The sequence below is a fragment of the Ambystoma mexicanum genome, chromosome 2p, assembly GCF_040938575.1.
Source record: "Ambystoma mexicanum isolate Mex_15411 chromosome 2p, UKY_AmexF1_1, whole genome shotgun sequence".
NCBI lineage: Eukaryota > Metazoa > Chordata > Amphibia > Caudata > Ambystomatidae > Ambystoma > Ambystoma mexicanum.
The window spans coordinates 73423849-73450999 of NC_090923.1; the positions used below are offsets into that span (position 1 = coordinate 73423849).

Consider the following 27151-nt stretch of genomic DNA (forward strand, 5'->3'; position numbering starts at 1 on the left):
ACATTGCTGACAGAATAATTAGTGTGGTTTCGAGGGAATATCTGCTGTTATTTACAGTGCATCGCAATGGCAAAATTCTGTGGTAGACAGTGATATATAAAACCAAGCTAGTTATTATTACTATTCAATTCAATGTATTGATAAACATTGTATTGGTGTCATGGAGAAAGCAAAAATAGGCATCAATCTTTGAAAGTATTAGAATGAAAAAGAAGGGATATCCACAAAAATAAAAGTATATGCCATGGATGGTGAAAAGCAATGCCCAGTCAAAATGAATTGCCATCACTTGCCAAATGACGTATGAAACTCCAATAGGAATGGTGCTGAAGTGAAGACTAGATCTTAATGCAGCATTAAATATAAATCAAGCATATTCAATCTGTATTCAGAATGTTAAATAATAAGATGTACGCAATACAATTTAGCAACTTTAACTGAAAAGAAGGAAATCGAAAAAAATGTAGCAGTGGCCACCCATCCAGGAACAAAGTTTAACTTAACACAATATTGTGTAGCATAACTTTGCAATGAAATGAAAAAAAAACAATTGGGAAAATCTACAGTGGGTGTCAAGTAGACGTCTTTCATTCCAATTAGTCTATTTATCAGCTTAGGGCGGCTGCAGTATTAAATGCAATATATAAAAGGTGTTATTGTATGTAAATGGTTAATATATATATATATGTATAAACATCAAACTAGATTAATTATATATCAGTTAACCTTTAATATAGCAGTTACAACTACAGCCTTTCTAATTTGTAGCATAGTAATGAACAGAACAGGCGTTAAGGACATACAATTTAACGGTAATTAATGCTTTGCTTTGAAAGGATGTACAGCCGAGTCGGCCACAAAAACACTATGCATGGAATTCTTGTTTGGTGCTTTAAATATCAATGATAGTATCTAATTTAATATTATCCATCTTTTTGAATTTGTAATGATGAATTGCAAAGATGAAATGCTGAGCAAACCCTGGCAGGATTTCAACGTATTGGCAACATAGACAGAACATTTTTTTTTTTATCAGGGGACACATGTACAAAATGTACAATCTTCAGAAAAACAGGTAAATGTTGAAAAGGGCCAGTATTTTAAAGAGAGTTGCCAAGGTAATTTTAATGGATAACAGTTGTTCTTCCAGTGTACAAGTTATCATGAAAAGCCATATCTGTATTTCTGGGAAAAGCCAAAGGTATGTGAAGAGAATAATAAGGAGATGTTGAAATTCCTCAAGGATATCCATTTGAGGAAGAGGAGTTGTTAGTAACTGTACACATATTACAACTCTTGTTCAAACGGGTTAGACGCCAGCAAACATGAACAGCAGTTTAGAGATATAACTTATAAAGTTGGGAATATGTCACAGGGGCACTAAGAGACAAGAACCCCCAGGGAGTTGACACCAGAGACTGCCCTCAAACAAAGATGGCTCCTGAGGCCAGCTTAGGATGTGTGACTAAGGGTGAGCCCTGACTCCAGGGTGCTGGGCCGGATGCGGAAGTGGGCGGCGCTTCCGGTGCTCAGCGGGGCGGCCATCTTGTATCGCAGCAGAGGCCGAGAGGGGGCTTGTTCTTACTAGCCCGGAGCAGAGGGCCTTGGTCGGGGGGGTGGGGCGGCAACTACAGGGGTTCATTTTATCCCCTGGACAGAACACGCTGCCGCCGACATAGGGGCGCGGCGAAGCACTTCCGGGTCACACACACACCCCCTCTTCCCGGGCCGATAGAAAGGAGGAGGAGCCGGGGGAGGAGGAGGAGGAGCAGCAGCAGAGCGGTGGAGCGTCCCCAGGGCACTGCAGCAGGTAAGAGGAGCCGCTGAGCCGAGACCGGAGCCTCCTCCCACGGCGGGGCGGCAGGGGCGCCGCCGCCCCCGAGTCAGCCCTCAGTGCTGTAGGCCGGGAGGTGAACAGCGCCCCGAGGCGGTGGGGGAGGGGAAGGGACAGTCAGTCAGGAGGGCGAGCAGAGGAGCAGCAGCGCCGCCGCCCAGTGCTGTGCCGGGGGGAGGGGCTGTGCGAGGCATCCCAACCCTGGCAGCCTGCGCAGCAGGAGAGGCACAGCCCGCCTGCAGCACTGGAGGTTCATTATTAGGTCGTGGCGCCGTTACAGACCTGCAGAGGAGCAGGCAGAGCCTGAGCCAGGGATTCCTAGAGTTCCTTCCCTCCCTCACAGATGGCAATGTCCTGCCCCTTGTAGGTAAGGAAAGCTGTAGATGCAACCTGCTTATTCTTTCATCGGGAAAAGTTGCGGCCTGGGAATAGAGGAGCAGGCACATCCCACGGTGGCCCCTGCTCATTTGGAGACATCCTGTCCTAAATTGGCAGTGCTTGTGCAAGGTTTCCAATCATGTATTCCTCGGATAAGTTACTGATCTGCGGCTGGAGGAGCAGGGAGAGCCTGTCACAGGGAGCCATCGCGCCCTCAAAGAAGTTAGTGTCCCGTCGGCATCCTGGAATGCACGGTCAGCTGGTGTTCAAGGTTTCCTAACCCTTTAAGGTTCTCAACCTTATGGCTGGAGGCGCAGGCGCATCCTGCCACAGGGATTCCTAGACGGTCTTCCTTGCGCTCTGTGGGTCTTCCTTGTGCTCTGTGAAGTTATTGTTCGGCCTCAGTGAGTGCCACACGTCCCAGGGATTGGCCCCCCACAGAAGTTTGTGTCCTCTGTCAATGTCAGCAGGAACAGGCCTTTGTCAAATGAACACTATAATGCTCAGATAAAGTGCTAAACTGTGGCTGGTGGAGCGGGCACAGCCTGTCAACTGGATTTCTAGATGGCCCTCGCTTTCACAGAAGTTATTGTCCTGTATTAGTCTTTTGCCCATGTAGGCCAGATACTTACAGTACCCTTTATTCCGTGCATGCGTCTACTGATCTGCCACTGGAGGTATAGGAGCAGCATGTTGCAGGGATCTGCCGGTTTTTTTCTTCCTTAAATAAGTTATTGCCTTGATGACTCTGCTGAGCATGTGCTCAATTGCTCTTTCTTTCTCACAGGAATTGTTTGACCTGTGGTGAAAACAGTAGGCGCGGCCTGCCCCGTTTTTAAGCAGTCCCAACCCATGTACTTTCCTCAGTTCTCTCTCTCATTGCATACCTATGTTTATTTAAATACTGAGGAATGCTCTTTTGATCACAAAAGAACTTACAGTAGATAAGAATCGGATTTGACAGGAAGCAGTGAGCTTCTTACAAGGGATCGAGTTTGAGGGGCATTCTGACCAGGCTGTGGAGTGGAGTAAATGGAGTGCACATACATTGTTCAAGGACAACAAGCATTGGACTTTAAGTGCAGGTAGGCTGTGCTTGCGGCGTGGCCATGATTGGTGTAGTGCTAGAATCATATGATATGGCATTCATAAAGGGCCTATACACAAGTGTTTCAAGGCGTGCCGAGGCAAGGGGGGGGATAGATGGAAGACAGACAATGATCTTACTAGGCCAGGTGACATTGAGATCGCAAGTGCATAGGGAAAAGGAATGTAGGGGTTGGAGACGGAGGCATGTTGGAGGTGAGGGGGGAAAAACTGTGTTTATGCACTAGGGTTTTGGGTGTAGGGGTTACATTAATAACCTATGCGTAATTGGGTTTCCCGGGCACATTATCACCAAGAAGTGATCATGTTTGGGTGGTGCACTACATAAATGGCAGGAGTTAAAATCAGCTCCTTGGTGTTGGGCATCACCCAGTAGGATGGAGCTGCTGCTGGAATACTAGGGGTGAGTGAGTACCCAGCGTAATGTGTAGCCAACTTCCACTTGGAAACAGTTTTGTTTTTCCCGTTCTGTATGATCTATTATGTTCAAATGCTTCTAACATTTTCAAATTCCAGGTTAACGTTACACATTGCATGCTTGTAGTGCACTAGTTGGCACTGGGGGCTGGTAGCTGTTGGTTTCGAGCTAACAAGGCTCTCCTAGGCTGATGTCTTTGCAGAAAGTTTATTGGTGAGGGGAGGAGGATGCAGACACCCGCTCATTTTCTGTCTGTCCCTACCTTCCAGAAATTAGCCTTCCTCTAAGGTCTTTTGGAGCCAGTAAAGCCTCTCTGGTAGGAATTCATACATGCATTTACCTCCATTAAATCCACATCCTGCCTTTTTGGAAGAGTTGCTGACTATGAGGCCTATGTGCAAGACAAGGGTTATTGAAAACAAACTATATCTTGCAGAAACTATGGTGGTGCCTGTGGGAGCAGGTGTAGTCTGCGTGTAACAGGGAGATGCAGGCATTATATGCCCTTCCAGATTTTGGCATACAACACCCATGATTATTCACTATTACTATGCTGGGTAGGCCTAATGGCAGTTGAAGACTACATATGTGGTGCCACATGAGTCATGGTATGAGTAGTTATTTTTTATTTAGTATGGAAGGAGATGTGTAACTTGACTGTCTCCATGTGGTAGTCAGTGATTGTAGCTTAATGTCTTTTTAATCCGTATCATAGAATGGGGATCTGTGACCTTTGGCCCTCCAAATGCTTTGGGGTTCACCTCTTCCACAGCTTTGCCCATCATTGTCAGTGATGTGGGATCATAGGATTCATGCTGAGAGCTGCAGGTCCATGCAATAAAGCAATGGGGCAATTAATCTAGTTATTGATATTTTATTTCTATCGCGCTCGTACGCAAGTGTTTCAGAGCGCGGCAAGGGAGGGGAACAGGGGAGAACAAAACAACGATATTACTAGGCCTAGTAACATTGAGAATGCGCAAGTGCATGGGGGAGGGAAAGGTGGATAGAAAGGGGAGAAGTGGAGTGCGGAGCAAAGGAGAAACAGATAAATAATAAAGGCAACAAACAGTGGTAGTGCAGCCAGCAATTGGCAAGTGCTGGGTTTAAGGCAGCAGACAGGATATGCCTGAGTGCAGGAAGAAAAAGGGAGGGGGGCTGTATGGGTACAGATACAGACCCCAGTGCAAGGGGTGGCCCGGAGTCAGTGCGGCAGGATGAGCAGGTACCTGGGCCCAGACGGTGGCCAGGTACAAGGTGCCAAGAGATCAGCAGGGGTACCAGTTGTTACAATCCTTTCTCTTTGCTTCTCAGTGAAGTCGTTGTTATTCTGCTCTTGGGGCTGGTGGAACAAGCACACCTTGCCTGTGCCCTAGAATTTCTGACGGTTGAACTCTAACTCACTGGAGTCCTTGCTGGGGGCGACCTGGTACCCCAGGGGTCTAGGAACAGGAGCTCCCGGGCTCAGCTGCCCCGCCTCTCTAAGGTGAGGGGACAAAGGCCCACCCTGCCTGCGGGCGGGGTCACCAGACCCCTTTCTTTCTGGTGCTTTATTGGCTTTCTCGCAAGGGTGACAGAAGCGTCAAGCGGGCCAGCCCAACCAGCGATGGTCGGCCCCAGACAGTGCACGGGTGCGGTTCGAAGAGGCATGGCTTGTGCTTTGCCAGATGACAACGCCAGAGCTCCACTGTCGCCTCCTTTCCAGGAGTTGGTCTTCCTTTATCCTGTGGGCAAGCGCTGCTTCCCCTTTTCCGTGTATTCTACCGTTCCTCAAGTGCATTAAGCGCACATAAAGGGTGAGCGTTCTGTCTTTTTTGAAGGTGTGTTTTGAAAGGTACTCTTTTGTTTATATGTGTTAAAGTGTGAAGAGAGCTCATTTGATTATCGATTAACGAGCGCGGAAGCTGGTTTAGAGGCCTATTGGCTCGCAATGAAAGTTCTCGTTTTACACGTGTTGAGCGAAGTCAAAATCTGAGCGCTGAATGATTGGGAAACTGCAACTGTGTTACAAAGCGGAACGTTGTCTTTGTTACTGGTGGTAGTTGACATGTGTTGTATGTCAGCAGTGCCCTTTTTTTATTCTCGGAGCTACATCTGACGAATACAGATTTTGCACTCTATTCCGTTTTTTTCTTCTACAGCATTTCTACAGCACTTCTACAGCATTTGGATACATTGTCTGCACAATTCTTCGATGCTTGCATTCGCCCTGACATTTTACGATTGTCGGAAGGCTAGTCATATGATGCATTTCGATTTTGCTCTGAATATCTTACTTGCCTGCAGAGAGGCGCATACGTCACCATGTCGGATCCTAAGAGTAATTTTTGGAAACCTAAAAACCTCCTCATTCGAGGGCAGTGCGGAATTGAGCGCGCAGACTTGGTTCAGGGAAACGCACTTTGAGGCTTAAACGACCGTGAAATAGTGTTTAGAGAACAAAGCATGGCCTGGCCCCACGTAACGGCGTCTATTTAATCGTAGTTTGTGTTGGACAATCTTCTTTTGGCACCCAATTAATGTAGTGAGCACAGTTTCAAGTTGGAAGTGATTCTCAACGTTTAAACATCAGCATACTTTACCATGGCACCACCTATTGGTTACTGTAATTATGTGAACATTTGAGGGCCTGTGTATCCGTTTACTTCTCCTACTCTCCAGGCCACGTGCAGCCGCGCTTACTTTTGAATTTATCCCCTTCAATTGCTTGCCCACTGCAGTGTTGCCAACTCATCAGTGAAGAAAGTAGCTATTGGCTCCCCTAGAAGTCGCCAGACGTAGCTAGATGAAGCCACTGCCTAATTTGCATAATTACCTCCGCTTTCCCCTTACATTTATGGCTTTTACTGTGGCCCCCTCCCCTTTTAACCATTTTATTTAGGTCCATCCCCTTAATATACAGTTCCCCTAGAGCGTTTCTGGGGGCGGGCTGGCTACTTTAAGAACAATAAAATTTCTATGTTTCACAGTAAACACCTCCATTTTTAAGTTTACAGTGTGTTTTTGCATTGCTCCCGTTAGAAAACGGGCGAATGACCACACGTTTTTCAATTTGTTTGGAAACTTGCATAAATGAGCAAGTCTCCAAACCAATTGAAAAAAGTAGCTAGATTTCTCGCTAGCGAGAAAGTCGCTGTTGGCAACACTGGCCCACTGTGGCAGGGAGGCCTGATTGCTTCTACTTAATTTGCCCTCGGATTCTGTAAGTCTGTCTGCGTTTGTAACTCAACTCTTGTAATTTGAGCCATCTTGACTGTTTTGGGATATACCAAGGCTGTCTATGGTTAGCTCTCCCTTCTCGCCCATTAAGTCCTCCTCCCAGCAACACCAACACTTGGAGCGCCACAACGCAAATGTTTTGTATTGGATAGATTGCAAATAAACAATACCCACGTACTCTGTGGCATATTAATTTATTCACATGGGCCCTGTATCTTGCTGTTCTTATGGGTAGAGCATCCATGCTTTACTTTGGTTTCCCTCAGGATTGAATTTTTGGGTTATTAGGTGGTGGTTTATCCAAAACTATTGCATTGGGGAGAAATGGCATTGAGGAGAAATGGCATATGAGTAGAGAGAGACACGGTTTGCAGGTGTTTGGGTTTTTCCCCACCCATTAACTGCCCAAGGCCATGCTAATACCATGACTATTTGCGCCCACTACCTGCCCTTCCTCGCCCAAAACACCTCATGGAAACTCATGCTTTAATCAATCCTTACCATCAAACTTTACACTCAGTGTCTGCCAGTTTTTCTCAAGAGTTAATTACTCAAAGGAGTTGTGAACGTGCTACTGGTTTAATAAAAATGTCTCCACCCGGTCTGTTAAGTTATATTTATAGACTAAATGATTACACACCCCATCTTCTGTGTGGCACAAAACTTCAGGAAAGCTTGAGCATTTTTCAATTTGGAACTACACATTGTTTCTTTTAGCCAAGCACTTCTCGACCCAGCACCAACAACCCTGACCGTCGGCACCCCTCTGCATAAAGGCCAGGTTCGTTTTTAGATGAGGACACCTGCTGCCTTTAGGGAATTCTGGGATTGACAAGGAAATTTGGTGTACCCAATTACATTAACAAGACTACAGTTTGTATTCACGCTGGGATAGGTTTGTCAAGAAGTTAACCCAGCAGTATTTGGCTATAGGGGAATTTGAATTATTATTTATCAAAATATACTAGGTATCTACTTCCATAACCCACACCATTAACTAAGTGGAAAAACAAATCCCCACACTTGGTTTGGTTAGACAAGCTACTTACTTTGAATTTCTGGGTTTATGGTGCACCGGAAAGCCATCTGCTTTTTCAGGACCCTCTCTTGAGCAAGCACAGATATGTGGTCAGGCACTTCAGTCATGGATAGCCGCCATCATTCATCCCTCTATTTTTCTCTTTATAAAAATCCCAGCCTCTTTAGTCTTTCCCAATTGCTGTCTGCCTGGCAATGTTAAATTTCCACCCAGCTTTCAATGGTTCCACCCAGAGGACTTGTAGATGTCCTGGCAAGGTTACATTCTGCATCCCTCTTTCAGTATTCACACAGGTGATTTTTAGGCAGGTCTGCCAACCAGACGCCACACCTCTGAAATATTAAAATGAGCAGTTGCTAGTTTATTAGCCCTGAAAATTTAATTGGATCCCTGCGGTCCTCTCCACCTCAAATATGTGGCTAGGCACCCAGAGTTCTGAAGTTGACATGATGGGAGGGATGAATCCGCCCACTAGCATTTACATTCTTTTTACATGTCCATTCTGCGCTTAAAAAGTCCTACATTTCCCCCTCCTCCCCCCACTTCGGTCACGTGATCTTTTTGGGGGAGCTAGAAATACGCTTCAGATTGTAAGGCTTCCTGAATCGAATTTTCATAACAATCAAATCAACACCTGAATGGCCTCTGTAAGAAAACCCCATAAGTATGATTCTATTTTTTTATTTTTTTTTATTGTTTTAATCAATAAGATTTTTACAGTAGAAGACTTTTCATTTTCAGTGCGAAGCTGTAGTAGCATCAGTGATGATAAGAACGGGAGAAGTATTGAGGCCGGAACTCATCGAAGGTCATTGGACGGACCGATCAACCTGAGGACGTTCGGCTGAGAAGTTCAGTGTTTACATAGACCAACATTTTGTAGGTGGTCAGCAGCCACGAAGGTCTGTCTCCGGCCATCAATCTAGACCAACAAACGTCCTGGTCACTTAAAATGTGCTCCGAAAAGATCTTCGTCAGGTAGACTGTTCGGATCCTGACTGTGCGAGGACATGCTAAGAGCAAATGCCTAATCGATTCTGTTACTCCATGCGTTTTGCAGAATCGGCACTCGTTCGATGGAGAAAGCCCTCTGATTGCTAAGATTTCGTTAGTTAACAGGCGATTTAGCCGCGCTCTCATTATTAAATCGCGAGCGTGTCTAGAGGGGAACTTTTTGATGTACGGTTGTAAGTCGTTGAATCTTCTGATGTTTGGCGGGAGGTGCTGTGTCAGTTTATTCTTTAGAGCTGCCTCGTTGGTTTGGATCCAGTCGATTTCTTTCTGTTTTTTTTTAAAATTTTTGTAGGGTTTCTGACGAGTGTCTCTTCGTCACACTCTGTAGTAGCCAACACAGCCTGGTTTATTTTTGTCCAACGGTTTAGCGTATTGCTTTGGCCGTTTTCACATTCTTTCTTGATTAGATTGCAAATTGATGGATCAGGCGAAATTCTGGTTTTGCGATAAAGCATGAGCATACTAGATTTCACTGTTCCCCCGAGTGATAGTTCCTTCCACTGAGGTGGAATTAGGGAGACCCAGTGTCCCTCTCCAAAACATCGCTTCCAGTCTCGGCCACACAACAGTGGGTAAATTCGGAAGGGCGTTGGCGCCGTAGGTCAAGGTGGGAATAACCTTTTTCTTGTAGAAATCTACAACAGGAATTAGAGAGAAGCGACCGAATTTTCTGTTGATTGCTTTGGCTTGTGCAATCAGCTTTTTCGTTGTTCTTTTGAGGTGGACTTGCATTGCCAGTTCGTTTCTTGAGCCGTCGAGTGTCACTCCAAGGTATCTAAATTCAGAGACTTTTTCGACCCGCTGCTTTTCCAAGAACAGAGCGTTTTTTTTCCACCTTCTTTGGTTTTGTAGACAGGATCATACATTTTGTCTTTTTTTTCGTTTATCTCCAATTTGTTGTCAGCCATGTTTTCCGAGAGTTTCTTCAGTTGATGCTGCAGGCCCACGAGAGTGTGGTCCAGGAGTACCAGGTCGTCTGCGTATAGGATTCTAATGGGTGTCGCTCAACTTTGGTGGGAAGCAGCGGACTTCTTCGAACGTTGTTTGCAGGTCCCCCAGGAAGGAGATAAATGGGGCCGGGGCCAAAGGGCACCCCTGTTTCACCCCTCTGGCGGTTGGAATCGCTGGAGACAGGAGGCCGTGTTGGTTTAATCTTACTCGTATGGTGGTGCCGGTGTACAGTGCTTTTATCGGCTCCAGGATCGGGGTGGGGCAACCCCAAGTTTCGAGTTTCTGCCAGAGCCGCGGGCGCTCTACTTTGTCGAACGCCTGGGTGAGGTCGATGAAGATTAGGTAAAGTCGCGGTCCACCCTCCCAACACTCTCCCTTTGAGCGCGCTGAGCATCAGTAAGTTGGCTGCTGTGCCCAGTCCTTTTTTGAAGCCTGTTTGTAGATAGTCATGGCAGCCAGCCGTTTTGGCCCAGTTGTTGAATTCTCTCAGAACGAGAGAACCAAACACTTTTCCAATACAATCCAGAAGGGCGATCGGCCTATAGTTTTTTGGATCTTCTTTATCGCCCTTCTTGTAAATTGGTACGAATGTGGCCGTTTTCCATGATGGAGGAATAGATTGTACTTGAGCACATCTTTGAAAGATTTTGCTAAGAAGAGAGGCCCATTCTTCCTCGAAGGACTTCAGGTCAACGTTCGAGATGACGTCCGGGCCTGGGGCTCGGGAGTTTTTAAGTCTCTTAATTTGTGTTGTGATGTCCTCGATGTCATCCACTCTGATCCATGGTAATGATGGCTCTGCCAGCTTCTCTGTTTGCTCTTCTTCAGACTTCTGAAACAATGCACTGAAGAATTTGACCCAGGTAGCTTCGCCGATGTTTGAAATCTGCTCACTTGTCCCCCGTTCTGCTTGTGCCTGGTATTTGTGTCCTAGTTCTTTTATTGCTTTAGCCGATATTTTCACTCTTGTTCGTTGGTTATTCGTGGAGAGCTGTGGCAACGCGTAATCTCTTTCCACCTGCGTTGTTGACCAAACTGTCACCAGCAAGTTATGGTCACTAGCCGGCGCATTGATCACGTCAAAAGAACTTATCACTGCCAACAACGGCGTGGACACAAATATGTGGTCTATTGTGGCGTTTGCTTCTCGCCTTTCCAAGTCGGCAGCCGTTTTGGATCTGGAAAGGCTGCGTCCAGGTTATGGAGTTCACGAGAGTTCATCAAATTCGACCACTGGGCTCCTCTCTTCGCTCCCGGGCTGTTCTTGTCCATATGGGAAGTGAATTTGTCTGAGGACTGGCATGTGGCGTTGATGTCTCCACAAATCAAGAGGTTAGGGGTTAACTGGGCCGACAGTGCCTCATGGATCGCTCTTTCCATTTGTTCCAGAAAGGATGTGTCACTGATTCCAGCTGGATTCCAATACGTATTTATAATGATCAGTGGCTCACGTAGTTGGTTGGCTGGGTGTTCTTTGCGATCAGTCTGAACTGCTTTGGTCATCAGGATGGAAGGACTGCTAAATAGCGTGGAGTCGAGTGAAAAACCACAGCCTTGACGACATGCTGTCAATATTCCAGAGGATGGACGTCCTGTTTGTCCTTTTGTGGCAGGTGAAAGGATAATTTCGTATCCCTCAAGTGTCTGGACCTCTGTGAGCCAGGTTTCTTGTAGACATAGAAAATCATAATCTCTTAGTTCAATGGCTCCTGGTCGCATTAGATGCGAGTATCCCCTGGTGTTCCATGAGCCTAGTCGGATGCAGGATCTCTCAGCTTTCTTGACTGTCGTGAAGGCTGAACCGGACTCATGGTGCTTGGACTGCTATTTCCTTGGTCAACCAGTCGGTGCTTTGGATAACCACGACTCAGGACCCAGGACTAGGTTGAGTCTCGAGTTTCACCTCAGCGAAGGTTGTATTTGGTCTGCCAAGATCGTTTTTGTAATCGTGAGGTCCATTTTCCTGTTATTTTGTTCTTGGCTTATTCTTGACAGCGCTTTCTCGCCTCCCTGGACCTTGTAGGCCTTCTCCTTAGTAATAGTTTGTGACTCGTGTCTATGATTTGATTTTTCCCCTCTTGTCTCGTGCCGATGGTTTTTTGTGTACTGACGATGTTTTGACGAGGGGCTTCTCATTTCCAGAGCGGCTGAATGATCGCGTTTTGAGCTTGGTCGGTTGAACCGTGTTGATCTAGTTGATTCTATGATGTTATATCCAAGTTTCAGCAATGCTTTCGTCTCGGCTATCAGGAGACGAAACACAGATTTAGAAGCCACGTAGAGGTGTGAGATGGATTTGTGCTGGCTCTGGCTGGGGTCCACTAGCAGCAGGTCTTTCGTGTTTATAGATCTGAGATTTGGCACGAAGCTCAGTAGTTCTAGCACTGCACCTTTTTTTAGTACTACCTCGTCATCATTTCCCGGGATCTGCTCCAGCTTTAGTATCCTTTTTTTCCTTTCTGTGTTTTTTTTCATCCTTGCAGTATTTTTCCGTCTTGGAGGTGAAGTGCGGCACTTTCTGTTTCCTAGATTCTGTGCTAGGTCGAAGGCTTATTTTGCTTGTTTAGTGCGGCTCCGCCAAGGCAGAAGTATGACTTGGGAGCTTGAACGAGTGTCGATTTTCTTTCTCGTGTGGAGGATTTATGGACTCCTGGTTGCCCTTGCTCGCTGATCCCCTCGGGCTCTTTGCTTTCCACTGCACCCCTTTATTCAATTTCTTACAGCAATCCTCAAGTGTTAAGAATTCTGAGCTAAATGGTTCATCCTCTGAGTTGGTCCCCATGCCCGTGTGTGCCTCCCTGTGGACGTCTCTTGTTGCCATGAGCTGAGCACACCCGTTTTGTACTTGGGTTGGCTCTTCGTCCAGGTGTTGGCTCATGTTCATCATTGAGTCATCTTCAAGGAAGTCTTCTGCAGATTTGGGCGAGCTCGCCGCTGTTCCGGGTTTGGGGCTCCCACTTATAATGAACAGTTGTTGGGCTGGAGGCTTCTGTCTCGTTTCTGCCCCCTGCTGTTTTTTATTTTGCTTAGTGGTAGGCTTGGCTTTCATAGCTGTTGTTGATGAGGGGGGGTTCTTTCGCGATCAGATAACTGAGCACAGTTGAGCCTTTTGCTTTTCCGATTGACTGTTTAGGAAGTTGAGTTTGCTTCTTATGGGGTTTACTTGGGGCTTCTTGGGCTTGACTATTCTCTTTGGAGGTTTCACCGCCCAGCCCCTGCGCCGGCTTATGGAGGCCTGTCTGAGATCCCTTTAAGTGCGGTTCTTTCTCTTGGTCCTGACCGATGTCACTGGTTAGGTCTATAGTTATGTCCGTTTGCGTAGCGGTGGATACTGCGTGCCTCTTTGAGACTGTTGTAGTTATGTTCTGCTCCGTTGTCAGGATTGGTATACTTATCTCGGTAGGTAGGTTGGGAGAGCCTTTATCTCTGGCCATGGTATATGCCTCTAGAAATATCAGTTTGCTATACATCATGGCTTGTGTTGTGCTAAGGTCTTTTAGGTTGTCACTCATGGCCTCGTATAGCTTCATAAAAGGCGCCAAAGCGATTGTTGTTGATGACATAATTGCCAGAATGTCTGCTTTTTTCGAGGGGGGGGGGGTTCAGCGCATGTATAATTTGACGAAGTCGACGTTCTTGTTTTTGCAGGGGTTTCTAGCACTGTGTGCTGATTTTTGGACCCTAGCCGGGTCTCTGAGCAAGAAGAGTCTGTTGGCCTTCTTTGATTTTCGTTCACTGCAGAGGCCCTTGCCGATCCAGTATACCTTGGGATGTTGCTAGTTGAGGGTCCTGTTATTGGACTGTTCATGATTCCCTGCTCCCCTGATCAATTGTGTCGCCGCCCGGGTGCAATTGGACTCCCTCAGGTGGAGGGGCAGGCGGCCGCGGGCTCCTCAGGGTTGAGAGACCCTCACCCTTACAAGGGCTCTTTTCACCAATGGCTACTGTGGCTGTCCGTCTGAATTCTGCTTGTTGGAGTGTGGGTTCACCTTTGTCTCGTTCTGCATCCATGCTCGCGTCTGTTGACTCTGATGCAGGATCGATTTCATGTGACCCATAAGTGTTAGGTGGGGTTTCGACCGCTTCCTTGTCCCTATGTGTGTCTTCCACCACTGGGCTCGGGTACTCTTCATTTCTCTTCTCTTCAGGGTCTAGTACGATCGCCTCTAGAGAGGAGACCTTACCTAGGCCTTCCTCTTCGTTAGCTTGTGTCACCCGGGCCCTTCCTTTTCTATGCTTGTCTTCCTGCGTTGGCCCGGGGCCACCAGGATGCCCCGTCCTTCCTGCAGTCCCTTCTGAGGGAGGACTCATATGTGCGACAAGCTGCGCCTTAGTGGGCAATCTTGATGTATCGTCTATTCTCTGGCATTTCGCCTGCGGCCAGCAATCCTGCAATGCTTGGAGGATTTCCGTGTCTGACAGTTCCACAGTATTTCTACTTCTATGTGTTGAAGATGGCTTAAAGTAGTATTTTAGACTATGGGTTACTGGTGGTTTTCTTATAGTTTTAATCTCGGGTGTCATTTGTGGAGGTAGATCCCCCTCCGCTGCCTCTTGGTTTTTGTATGGCTTCGCTCGAGGCCGTCTGCGGTTACCAGTACCTTCCTTCATCCTTGTTTTAGAGGCCCAAGAGCGTGCATTCTCATTTCTTTTTCTCTTGGCTTTGAATCTGGTTGGTTTGGATGTGCCCACTCCCAGTTCTGTGGAATCGGCTGTCCCCTCTCCTCCTTCCTGGGAGCCAGGCAGAAAGTCATTGTTAGTCCATTGGGTAGGGGCGTGCACCATCGCCAGCACCGACAGTGCTGGCCGCCTGCTCTCTTCGCTGCCTGCAGATGGCGCTCCCTGCATACCGCTCGGGCGCTCCTCTGCTGCCAGCAAGCCGACCGCTTTGAAGTCTCTCCCCTCTCCCTTGTTCGGACTTCAAGCCCGACGCCGTCCTCGGCTGGCATGCTCGGACCTCCTGACAGATCTTCCTCATGATCCCGGACCTCTGCTGGGCTACCGACGCTTTCCTCTCCCATGCTCGGCCTCTCCGACGGCCAGACGTCAGCTTCCCCGCTCCCCGCGAGCTCCTCCCCGGGCAACCGCCGCACCGCCACGGCCTCAACGCGGACCCGGGTCGGCGACCTAGGACCCAGAGAGGTGCTATGCGGGCGGGTGGTCGTAAGGCGGGTTGGGGGCTGCGAGTTGTGGCTGCTTAGTGGAATGTTAACTGTTTCGCCCCAAGCTGGCTCATGGCTGGTGCTAGCGGCTGGGGCAGTTTTGGGAGTTTTTGGTTTGGGACACTGAGTGGGACACGGAGTGATTTCCTCCCCACTCGGTAGCCCCCTGCGCCTCGCTCCTCAGCCCTTCCATGTATACTTAGGGGGCTAGGAGTAACTTTGCTGTCTCTGTGGGGGATTCCTTTGCGCTCACCTTTTTTTTGCTGTAGCAGCTTTGAGGGCGAACGGCTGTCCAATTGTGGCGCTCTCTGTGCCCGCTCGTGATCTCAGACTTTTCAGCCAGCCGCCGCAGTCCTCGCCTTCTTCCTCCTGACTATGGCGTGGTGGAGACTATGTTTCGCTCCTGGCGAGCCTGGCCGCCATGACTGCAGGACTGCATCTACTCGTCACCTACTCCGCTCCGCTGGGAAGTGGGGTTTTGATTGTTCACTTTGCACCACTTTGCTCCACCCACTGAAGAGACTGTAGAAAGACTGCTCCAGAGTAGACTGCAGGACTGCACCTACTCGTCACTTGCTCCGCTCCATAAGTATGATTCTATATGGAACCCATAGCAACTCATATATTCTTAATTTCAAAACTGCTTTAGTTTCTCAATAGCTCTGCATCTGCTGCAGTTGTTGACATTAGCTTACAGTTAGTCATTAATCAGTCTGCAAAACAGGGTCTGTAGGAGAGATCCTCCTCTTTCATGCCACATGGGTCACCTTTGCCCTCAACCATATGAGGCAGTGGCAGTTCTGTAATTTTTCATTCAAGTTTTAAACGCACCATGAAACTACACACCATGAAACAAATTTAAATGCATGTTTTTTTTAATTTTTTTTTTTTATAGCTCAACCCTGACAAGTGCAATACTCCAGTCACTTTGAGCCACCATCTGGGGTGCTGATACTTTAAGGGAACCAAGCTTTGCGTAATTCTAGCTTCCCCTAGAAAGAAATTACCATTATGTCCACAATAGTATTTCCAGGACCTGGCTTTGAGCATGGGCATTTGTCAAGGTAATGGGTAGTGGGCATTTGTCAAGGTGTGGCACTGTCCAATGATACTGACAAGACTGGGCAGAGGCGCAGCGGGCCAGCATGATATGCAGGGAGCTACTTGCATTCCCAGTCTCCGGATTAGCCAGTTCTCGATTGGCCAGCTGTCTCCCGCAGCTGCTAAGATACAAATGCAATGTAATCGTAGAACAAAGTGAGCCATAAAGTCTATGGTATTGCATTAGAGTTACAGACCAGATGGAACTATAGATCACTACCATCTAGTTAGTCTCTTGCTTTCTTTCCTCTTACATAATGAAGATGCAAAGCTAAGTAGAGTGGTGGCGCAGCAAGCAGAGAACGTGGCAAACTACATGGAATATTGTATTTGCTCTCTTCTTACTTTCCGGATAACTGGTATAAAGCAACAGAGTATTATGATAAGAATGTCAAGGAGTTTGGTTTAGCTCATGTTGAGCTCGAGTTGCACAGATGAATACAGTGAGCCGGTCACAGAACTACAGTTGCCATCAAAAGCATTTGGCTGTGGGATCATGTACATTTTCACACGTCAAAATGATGCACATTCTTCCACCCCCCAAAAATTAAATCTCTGCGCTCTGAGATTTATATACACCAACTGAAACTTTACTGAAAAACATCATGGAGAAATTGTAGTGTTTTACAGTCGCAATACTGTAATTATTTTGTAACAATTTATACATTTTAAGGAAGGCAAATGCAGGACTGTCTTAACAAAATAAATAAAGAACACTTTCCGTTCTTTGCCAGACAGGATATAGTTGGCTTAATAAAAATATTTTCCTGATTACTTTGAAAAAGAGAACATTTCTTGCCTAGCATTCCCACACAGGCCTTTAGTATGGACTCGATGATTATTGCTGCACTCTCTCTCCATTGGCCTCTTTGAGCGTGCAGTGAACAGATAAGGGGGTGGATGGGCAAGAGAGGAATGCCGGGTGAGTTGTAAGTTCATTGAGCAAGACACAAATGGCTAGTTGTGCTACAAAAGCGTCCATTTAATTAGCAAATCTACAGAACTGCCTTGCAAATTTCTACGCAACACTGCTTATTTTATGCCCTGCCATATATTCATTTCAAGCTGCAAAATGTCCACGCTTCTATTAAATGATCAGTTGGTGAATACCTCACTTTTTTAGATATCAGGATACTTTTGTTACAAAGTAGGCCATCTCGAGTTCTGCTATGACTTGCAGAGCCCAATCAGTAAGTGAATTCCTCTTTATTTACAGACAGTATTCTGTTATGTGGCAGCTAAAAATTGGAATGCTTTGTTTTTGTCTGTCGGCTCACAGTGTGTTTACCAGGTTTTGGCCCACCTGGCTCAATGCATTTCCTATAGTCTTGCGCCGAAGTATCCTACAGGTCTGCCTTCAGATGCATGTCCTTCACTGAAGTCCTGTCACAAACAAGCATTGGCAAAGCCAACAGTTCTGCTTTGTGTGTATTTGACATTTGTAGGACACTGCTCTGGAATGCCCATGTACTTTCACCATTTTTACACCTGCTACCATCAATAGCCATGTAATACCAGTCCGGCAGTATCTGGCAAGTACCTTTATCATGCCTACACAATCCCAAAATGTTGCTTTTTTAAATATTCACAGCTAGTATTGCCAATAGTAGTCATGCTAATAGTCACTACTGGCAGTGCAGTTCTACTTTTAATGTTGTTAATAGAACTAATGCTACTTGTAATAGTAATGGGGGTTGTAGCAATTCGATATAGTTAACCTAAACAATATCAGTAATACTGTGAGCTGTGATGGGAATACCAGTAGATGTAATACTGTCACCAGCTGTAATAACACGGGTGGTACTACTACTATGAATAGTAGAACGAAGTGTTCGTAAACCTGTGCTACTGATGGTAGTACTGTTAGTAGTGGAGTAGTCTCAATACTGGCAGATTTAGTGGTACTGAATACTTGCTCTACTACTGTCAATAGCACAGCACATTATGCTGGTGTAGTAGCAGTGTTGCTGGTGGTAGCAGGAACAACCTTACTGCTATTGGTCTGAGTGCTGCTGAATAGTAGCACTATTTTGTGTGGTACTACTGTTATTAGTGGAGCTGTATTAGTAACATTGATGGATTTAAGGAACATTAAACCTTCTTACTTTGCTCCCCTTGCTGCTAAAATGGACTTTTTCTACTTCTGATGTCACTGTTCAGCGTACATGAAATACCTCACAAAATGGAGGCCTGCCCCATTGCAAAAAAAGGTCGTCCTTTTGGGCACCCGACTTCCATGTACCGATTTTATCTTGAGAATTGCGTCCTGCAAGTCTCGTCCCCACCATCCCTAGAAATGCTACTTCTCTCAAGGCAGTGTTCGAGCCAGCTGCAGATTTTAGTGTTGCAGTTCGAAAGTTGTCTTGGCGCGTTCAGGGCATTTTTTTTTCATGTTTATATTGTTTTTTTTCCCCTATAAATACACGTGTATGCCCTATTTATATTGCCATGTACCATCTTGGCATATTTTCAGTTGTTTAAACATTCAGAAACTTGATGGTGAAAAAATCTTAAAACATGTTCTACCATTTATTTTAATTATTTTTTTCACCACTATCGCCACTGATGACTAATGCACTACAAAAACATGCTGCTTGTTTTTTTTGCATTCCAGGCCCTACACCCTTTCCTACCAAGTGTGTGTGTGTGTGTGTGTGTGTGTATATAATATGTATGTGTATATATATATATATATATAATGCCTTTACACCGAGCAACTGCACCCTCACTTTGCAAACCAGCTGCCTAGTTAGACATGCACCCTAGAGAAATAAATCTATTTTTTGGAAAAACAAATGCTGTTGTGGAAGAGATTGAACCTCCGGCCAGCCGAATGACCTCTGCAGCCTACACAATTGACTCTCTTTAAAGTATACTTAGCTTGGAGTGGTAGGTAGTGTTGGTCCACCATAGTGTGCTCTTGGTCTAAAAGATTTAGCACCACGGAAACTGATTGCAGTGGCATTTTAGCCTCTGGTGCTATGCATCGCCGTCATTATTCTCCCCAACTCTTCTTTTCTTTACAGTGCCAGTTTCCCGCCTTCACTGTTGAGCTACTTTCTGTCTTTTCATGCTAAAGTTTTAGAATGCTAAAACCTCTTTGTGAACAGCTTCAAGGGCAATAGTAATACTCTTCGATTCGTTTTTTTACACAGTGGCTTGAACATTACTTCTTTTACCCAACTTGCAAGGCTTTAGGCCCTCGCATTGCCTAACTTTTGATCTCTCAAGGCAACAATTCTCCAGTTTTCAGACATTCTGGAATAGTTATTCCTAAAGGCCATAAGCCAGGTTTTTATGTCGATGTCCTTGAGTTGGATTGAGATACCCTTGAGCAATGCACTCTTTTGATTACTGTCTTAATTATGTGTAAACCTTCATACATGAGATGCCACTGCTCCTCATTCTCTTAAACTGTTCTCCAAAATCTGGTAGTTGAATGTCTGGTCCTGTGAGATGCTTCATTCTCTCATCTTTGATGTATGCTCAAACAGCAGGGCCAGTTCTTTTAAGGCCGTTTCTTTAATATCCAGTCTGTCGCCAAACCCTTGGGTTTCAATGCTCTAATCGGCAACTGAACTTGTTGACACCTGTTTCAATACATTTTTTGGGGTGGCTATCATAAGGGCTGGCTGTATTAAGTCTGTAATAACGTTGGAGACTGAGAAATAGAGGGGGAACATATCTTACTTTGAGCCAATGTAACTTCATATTTTCAAATTTTAAAAAGTCGAGTATTGTAAAACTTGATTTCAGACAGAGCGTTCGTGATTAATAAGTCATTACATTCATTTGAATGCTTGAAAGCCGCTGACGAGCACATAGGCGGTGCATGTAAAGGAGCTAAAGAAAATGAGTAATCTGTCTCTAAATGCCTCCCCATGAACACCGGGCGTATGCAGCACGTTTGTCCTCGTCTATGCACAGCCTATGGACTACATGGTCTATGCCGGAATTACCAGCATACGTTCGTACAGATGTTGTAACTTTGTTGCTGAAACATGCCAAAGGTAGGGAAGAAGTTGGTAATTTTCCCCCTTTGCCTCCCCTGGACTCAATATCTTCTCCGAAGCAGGCAACAGAGTATACAATTGTATGTGTGCAATTTCCACGCCAACTCCCCCAAACAGGCTCTCAATCGGTGGCACTAGAAGGTGAAAGTGTTACTGCCAGTAACATTACTTGATCTGACATCGGGGGCAAGTTAATAGATGACTGCAAGGCCAGAGCGAACCCACTCCTCAAATTGTACTTTCTTAAAACTCTGCGGGCATTTGAAGCTATTTCAAAACGGTCACAATGCTTGGGTAGTGTTGGTGGTGGCAAGATAAAGCACTGAGTTTTTTTCCATCAAGCAGCAAGTGTAAAGGGTACTTGCAGTGAAACCAGTAGAGCCGAGCAGGTGTAGGGCTATGGATCCGTCCAAGAGACCACAGGTCCTCGCGACTGCAAAACAGCACACTGCTTGAATTCTGTGCTGGGTAAAGCCTTTAAGGTGGACCACCTCAAAACAGCTGACACTGAAGGCAGACTTGGTTCCCATCGCACTGCTCCAGCCAAACATCACACTGCTCTCACACTCATTTCAATAGCAAATGTAATTTATATCGGTGTATTTATCTCTTATAGGTGCACTTGGTTTGGCTCTTGCTGCCCATGGAGCTTAATATTCTGTAGACCAATTGATAACGTGTGAGGTCTAGCTTGAGCACGCTGAATTCTGTAACAGAGAACCTTGATACTGATTTATTTCTTTTTTTTAGTTATCTTACTATAGAGGCTGTACCCGTGCTTCGCACGGTAATTCATACAACAAAAAAATTAGAGGGGTATATTCATATTTTATACTTTTTTACATTGTCTACACCATGGAACCTACCCACATGCCTAATTTCAGGTTTGTGGCATGTTGGGACGTATTCTGAACAATTCACACATGCACATCCCCAAATTTCCCTTTTTATATATATATATATATATATATATATATATATATATATATATATATATATATATATATATATATATATATATATATATATAATCAGAAAATTTGATAGTATTGGCCAAGGAGGATGCCAAATGTGCACTTGGCACTAGCTATTGGCTATTGATGATTCACTCTTGGCGAGTGTAGTGCTATGGCAGGCCTCAGTTTTCCCTGGTGATTTGTAATTGGTGTTTTGGAGAGTTTGGAATGACTAAATGGAGAACTGAAGGAGCCACATGTTTTTGGTTGATGCATGGCTGTTAGCTTGCAATACTATGGTAGCGTTTATTTCAGCACTTAATACATTTTCTACACACTCTATTCTGGTGTCTTGGGCATACATTGACCCCCTTGATAACCAGGACCATGTGCATCAACTAAGGGTGCTACTGGCAAATCTAATGGCCTAATACACGCAGGATACTGCACGTGTGTAGAGCACTGTGATTGGCTCCCAGAGGGACATGTTGCACACTGCCACCCTAATTCAGTCTCTTCTGAGCATCCAACCCCGGCCTCTGCAGCAAAAGGCCTCTCCCGGCTTGGACTTGTAGAGGCAGGAAAGAGCCTAGGGACCGACTCCTTTTCGAGTTTTAATTCTGAACGCGGTGAAGACTCGCAAAGTCACCACCTCGGAAGTTCCCCTAAAACGTAGTCCCACCCAGGAATGCTAAAATCACTGAGCACGCTGAACTCTGCAACAGAGAACCTTGAAACATGGGCACGAACATAGCTAATCTGTAAATTGGGTGCCTATCTGTCTTGTTTTCCGCGGCTAATTGTGACGTGCAATCCAGATAATTAAAGCGCAGCACGATTCACTGCATATTCTGTTTCTAAGATGAACAAACTACTGAGTAGACATGCAGACTGACCTTTTAGCTTAGCACAAACATAGATAAAGTAGCGCGCGCAATGTTACCTTGTACTGAAGAAAACAATGTCCTCCTACATCCTTTCTGCTTTGCTTCCCAGACAGTAAATAGTCTTCAGGGTGACCTGGAGTGTTCGACCACATGTTACCATGCTGAATTACCCACGTTCATGGGTCTTTAGGTTGCAAGTTATTATCGTGGGATGAGCTAGCTCGAATTTGTCGTGGTATTGTAAAATTGCATAAAACGCACTTATGCCCTTAAGTTTTGGCTCCCTTTTCCTATGCTTGTATGTCGTGCATTTGTAAAAGTCGGTCCGCACTGAGTGTGAATAAACTGTTTATACCTTAGTACCTTGTGACTGGTGTGTCTTCATTATTTTACAGTAGCCTCCTTTTTTTCTGACTAACAGCAGGGGTATTGAGTTCCTTATTAATAAGGATACTCAACACTGTCCCTTTACCACTGACACATCAGCAGCACTGGGGTGACCCATGCCCCACTTAGGAGAGCCATAATGCTGGTCCCTCCTCCCCCTACTGTGGGATTTATATTTTGTAATTGGAGGGGAGTTGGTTCCTGGCTACCTGCATTGACTACAACTACCAGAATTCCCTGAGGACAAAATTGGTATTAATCAACACCTGAACAGACTGCCTCCGTGAAGATTGGAAGAGGCATGAAAGCGCTTGGAGGAGAAGAGCAACTGAACTGCAGAAGGTACACACATCTGGGAAATAGAGTGCGAGCCTCACCCCCTCCTTTTTATTTCTAAACACTGACACCTCAATCCTCAAGGCAGCAGCTCCCGGGAGTCAGGATTTCTCTCTGACCAGGATTTAGTCCTCATAACCCAGAAGTTATTAAAGTCTAGTATCTTGAATTGGGTGCTGAAAGATGGCAGAACTTTGTTTGCTTTCCAGGCTTAGCCCTCCCTCCAGCTCTATGTTGTACTTTGTTGAGAGTTTCTGTGGAATCCTGTCTCTTGCCATGTTGCTTACGTGTCTTTGCTTTTCATTTTCTCTTTAAAATGATTTCCATTATGTTTTCTTTTGGTTCCTCATCTTGCTGCTTATTCTCATTTTCTCTTAACATGTTGGCCTCTACATACGAACTCTGCCACCATATTTGTCACTGCATTTTTCTGTCAGTGCCACTTTACGGCCACAGCATTTTTGCCTCTGTTGCTACCCCTCTCTGTGATGTGTCATTTCTCTTTCTTTCGCTTCTGCAGAATGAGGTACTAATACTTATTATACAACAAATGTAACTTCTAACCCAGAATACACTTTTAACTTGGCGTCCAGTATGTATGACTTCTGTATCACATGCCTTCTAGAGGTTCACTAATGCACCTTTTATGCATATTCCCATATACTTTGAGTTGATGCCAGCTAGGTACATTTGTGTTGAGCTTTAGGGGGCCAAAACTAGCACTTGGTAGCTGTTGGTGTCAAGCTACCCAGGCTCTAAAAGGCCCTATCCAGGAGCCTAAATGGCTCCCTGCAATTTCAAACTGTGCTCTCTGCCGCACCAGACACTTGAATTCCTTCCCTGACATCCCATTGTCGTGCTGAGGGAGTTTAATCTCTGCAGCCACCTGCCTTGAACTTACCTCCTTCCTATCTGACCACTCGCAGCACAACCAGCCTACCCACTTTGGTGGGAACTGTCTTGACTCATTTCTTTTTTTCCCTAACTCTCCTCTGACCTCTCCTTCGACTGGTTCACTATGGCTTTGGAGACCCACTTCAGTCATAGTAAACCCTCCACTGAGACTGCACACGTGCATGACTCCAACTCTCTAATGCTAACAACTCCAAATGCTCTTCTATACTCATTCTTTTGGACCTTTCTGTCACTTTCGGCTACTCCTCTCTTCTTTCACTCTCTGAGATCTTGAGTTTTGTAAATATGCTCTTGCATGGATCACCTACAACTTAGAGAGTTGATGCTTTAATATCTTGTAGAACTTGCACACCTCTTCCTCTTGGTGCTCCCCAAGGATCAGTCCTCAGACCTGCTCTTCACCCTCTGAGCCAATGGACATTAGAAGGGTTCACATTTTTATCACCTTACTGTTGGTATGTATTTTGGTCATTTACCCAATCCTCAAGTGCTCTACTTGCTAGTCATGTGATGGGGCTAATTGCTAGAAGACTGTACAACATAGCATGTAGATGCATTTTAGCCTCTGCTTCAAGGAGTATATATCGACCAATCAAATACATTAATAGACCATTCTTCACCTCCAGGCATATCATGATAATCTATGGTTGTGAAGTAATTCTCCTGCTTGCTTTATGCATTAATAGGTTTCGTTAGCATGCCCATGAAGTACAGCTGTTATAAAAAATCCTTTTTCGTTTGTCTGCATTTCTGGTTTTTCTGGAATGTTGCTATTCTGGCTGTACTGATCTTGTAGGCATCACGCTGCCAAGATTGTATTCAGTTAGCTCCATTATGTTAATGATAAAGGGATTTATATAGCGCACCGTCGCTAACGGACTTGGTCCCAGGGCGCTCAGGCGGGTCTGCAAACAAGGAGGTTGGGCGGGTTAGTGGGGTGAAGAGGGCATAGGAAACTGAGAAGGTGGTGTCCTGTTGGCAGCTTCAGTTCAGTTTTCACGGTGCGCTGATCTTGGGTGAGAATATCGGATCGATGCGAGTCCTCGTGTGCAGTTGGCATCTGTTGCGGTGTGGTGTACGGTTTGCTGTGCGAGAAGTGGTTGTGTGGGTTAAGTATGCAGAAATATGTATTTTGGGTTAGTGGTTAGATTACAAGTTAGATGCACTTTGTCATCCACTCAATGGATTTCAATACGTTGGGATAGTAATGACCTTTTTTTTCTGTGGTATACCAGTCCGGCTGAGGCGCAACTACTTCCGGTGCTGTGATGTCTTGGGCACCGAAGAATGCACCCTCCCATGCCCCGGGACTGGTTTGTCAGCGCTGAATAAAAGCCCAGAAGGTGAACACAAACCTTCTGTCTGCTTCCTTGGTAAGGTGAATGGCAGATCTGCAGATGCACAAAGTGGTTTTTGGGTATTTTGTGCCTTAATTGCACACAGCTTCGCGAACAGACCAAAACCTGCGGGCACAATTCGGAGATAATGGCTGGCCTTCATAAGGCATCACTCTTCCAACAGAATCCCAAAATTACCTTTGGAACAGGTGGGAAGTGCAACTGTCCTTTCACCATACGGTTGTCATCAATGTACAAGTGGATTGAGATCACGTGGCCAATGGCCTGCCCACCTGTCAATGACTGCTAAACTGTGGGTGCCTTCCTGTTTTGCCTCCCCCTTTTCCCTACTTAAGCACCCCTCCAGCTGCTTGTTCTTTGCATTTGATTAGCAGGCAGAAGTGCATCTAGGCCACGTGGCCTAAGTACCACCCACCTTCTTAGCCATGTCTCTTCCTTTCTGCTCTTAAACTCTTAGATCAATGGCGTCTCGCCCTGGTGTCTGATGTGAAGGGCAGGCAAAGAAAAGGGCAATTACTGTTGGGACCTGTTTGGACCGGGACCACCGAAAACCCTGCTCAGATAACAAGTAAGCACGTACGACATGTTTCCTCCCTATTGATAAACCAAAACCGTAAGCACCCTGGGACTCGCAAGAACTGGACCACGGCAAGTCATCAGGAAACGAGACAACCTGGCACCACTTAGGGCTGCATCCAACCTGGCGCTTCTCAAGGAACTCTGAGAAACCCGCCAACAAATAATCAATACAGCCAAGGCCTCCTCATCAGAACACCATAGCAGAAGCTGACAAAAAGCAGAGCCCTCTTGCGGTCAAGCACTGAGTCAACCCGCTACCCAACTATGCCGTACCACACTCTGTCGAAAAATCCACTGTCGAAAAATCCACTGCCATCAACAACACCTTCGTTGACAAAATCAGCAAGATTTGACAGCACATATGCACCAGCTCTGGACCCACATCGCGTCCCTCTGCATGAAATCTCCACACCCTGGACAACATTCAAGACACTCTCTACAGAGAATGCCTTGCTGACTCATCGTATACATCCTCCCTGCATCCATCTTCGAGACCTTCCCGCAGAAGCTTTTCGTCCCTACCTGGAGATCATCAAAAGCTCCCGAACAGGCACCTTCCCATCAACCCTAAAGACAGGACAGAGCCTCATTCTACTAAAGAAACCCACTCTGGATCCCGACAACCTAGGTAACTGTTGCCCCATCACCCATAGTCCCTTTGTTGGTAAGATCACTGAGAAAGTGGTAGCTGTGCAACTGCAGCAACACACTGGCACCAACAATCTCCTCCAAACCTACCAATTCGGATTCACACCCATATGCAGCACGGAGACCGCAACTATACAGGTGGTCAACACCCTCAACATCCTTGAGGGCCACTCCTCCTGGTTCTACTCTGCCTCCCTCCCATCGTCCTACCTTGTGCCCTTCATGCAGCTGCACGCCTCATCAATGGTCTATGCAGATATGGCCACATCGCCCTGGCCTACATCGACCTTCACTGGCTCCCACTGCACGCAATAATCCCCTTCAAGTCTAGCTGCATCATCTATAAGGCATTCGTCCTCAAGTCACCCAGCTACCTCCGAGAGAAACGCTCAACTCTGGCGGACAGCGCACCACCAGAAGACGGGACACGCGCAAACTTGAAATATGGTGCTGTCAAAAAAAAAGGAAAGGACCAGAAAACCTGTCATCTCTACCTATGTCCCAAGATTACGGAACCTCCTGCTGGTCATCAGATTCGCTCCTACAGTTCAGAGAAGAACGAACGGTAGGTAGGTAAGGTAATGTTTAATTATATAGCACCTATACCCAGGCAAGTGTTTCAAAGCACCCAGGAGGGTGGGAACAAGGAGAAAAGTCGCTCGGAGCCCTTGAATTTCTGAGACGATAACCGTCTGCACGGACATATTAAGTGAATATGATACATTTAACAGTTTAGATAGAGCAAATAGGCCCGACAGTGATTCAGCATTACTTCTGAAGTGCACATTAAGGGGTGAAGACAAGGGAGAACAGACAAAACGATCTTCAGGCAGGGCTGTACACAGACCA

At 45.9% G+C, this 27151-nt stretch overlaps 1 protein-coding gene across 2 annotated transcripts in view; it reads left to right on the forward strand.

Moving 5' to 3' along the window:
* The first annotated feature begins 1498 nt into the window (after positions 1-1498).
* CCDC71 (coiled-coil domain containing 71) overlaps positions 1499-27151 on the forward strand; it is a 120500-nt gene continuing 94847 nt past the window's right edge. Inside the window, exon 1 of one of the 2 annotated variants that reach the window (XM_069643276.1) lies at positions 1499-1810. The gene's annotated coding sequence lies outside the window, so the exon portion shown is untranslated. Of the gene's footprint in view, positions 1811-1841; positions 2202-27151 lie in introns of those variants that run through there. The other variant, XM_069643278.1, reaches the window with a different exon arrangement.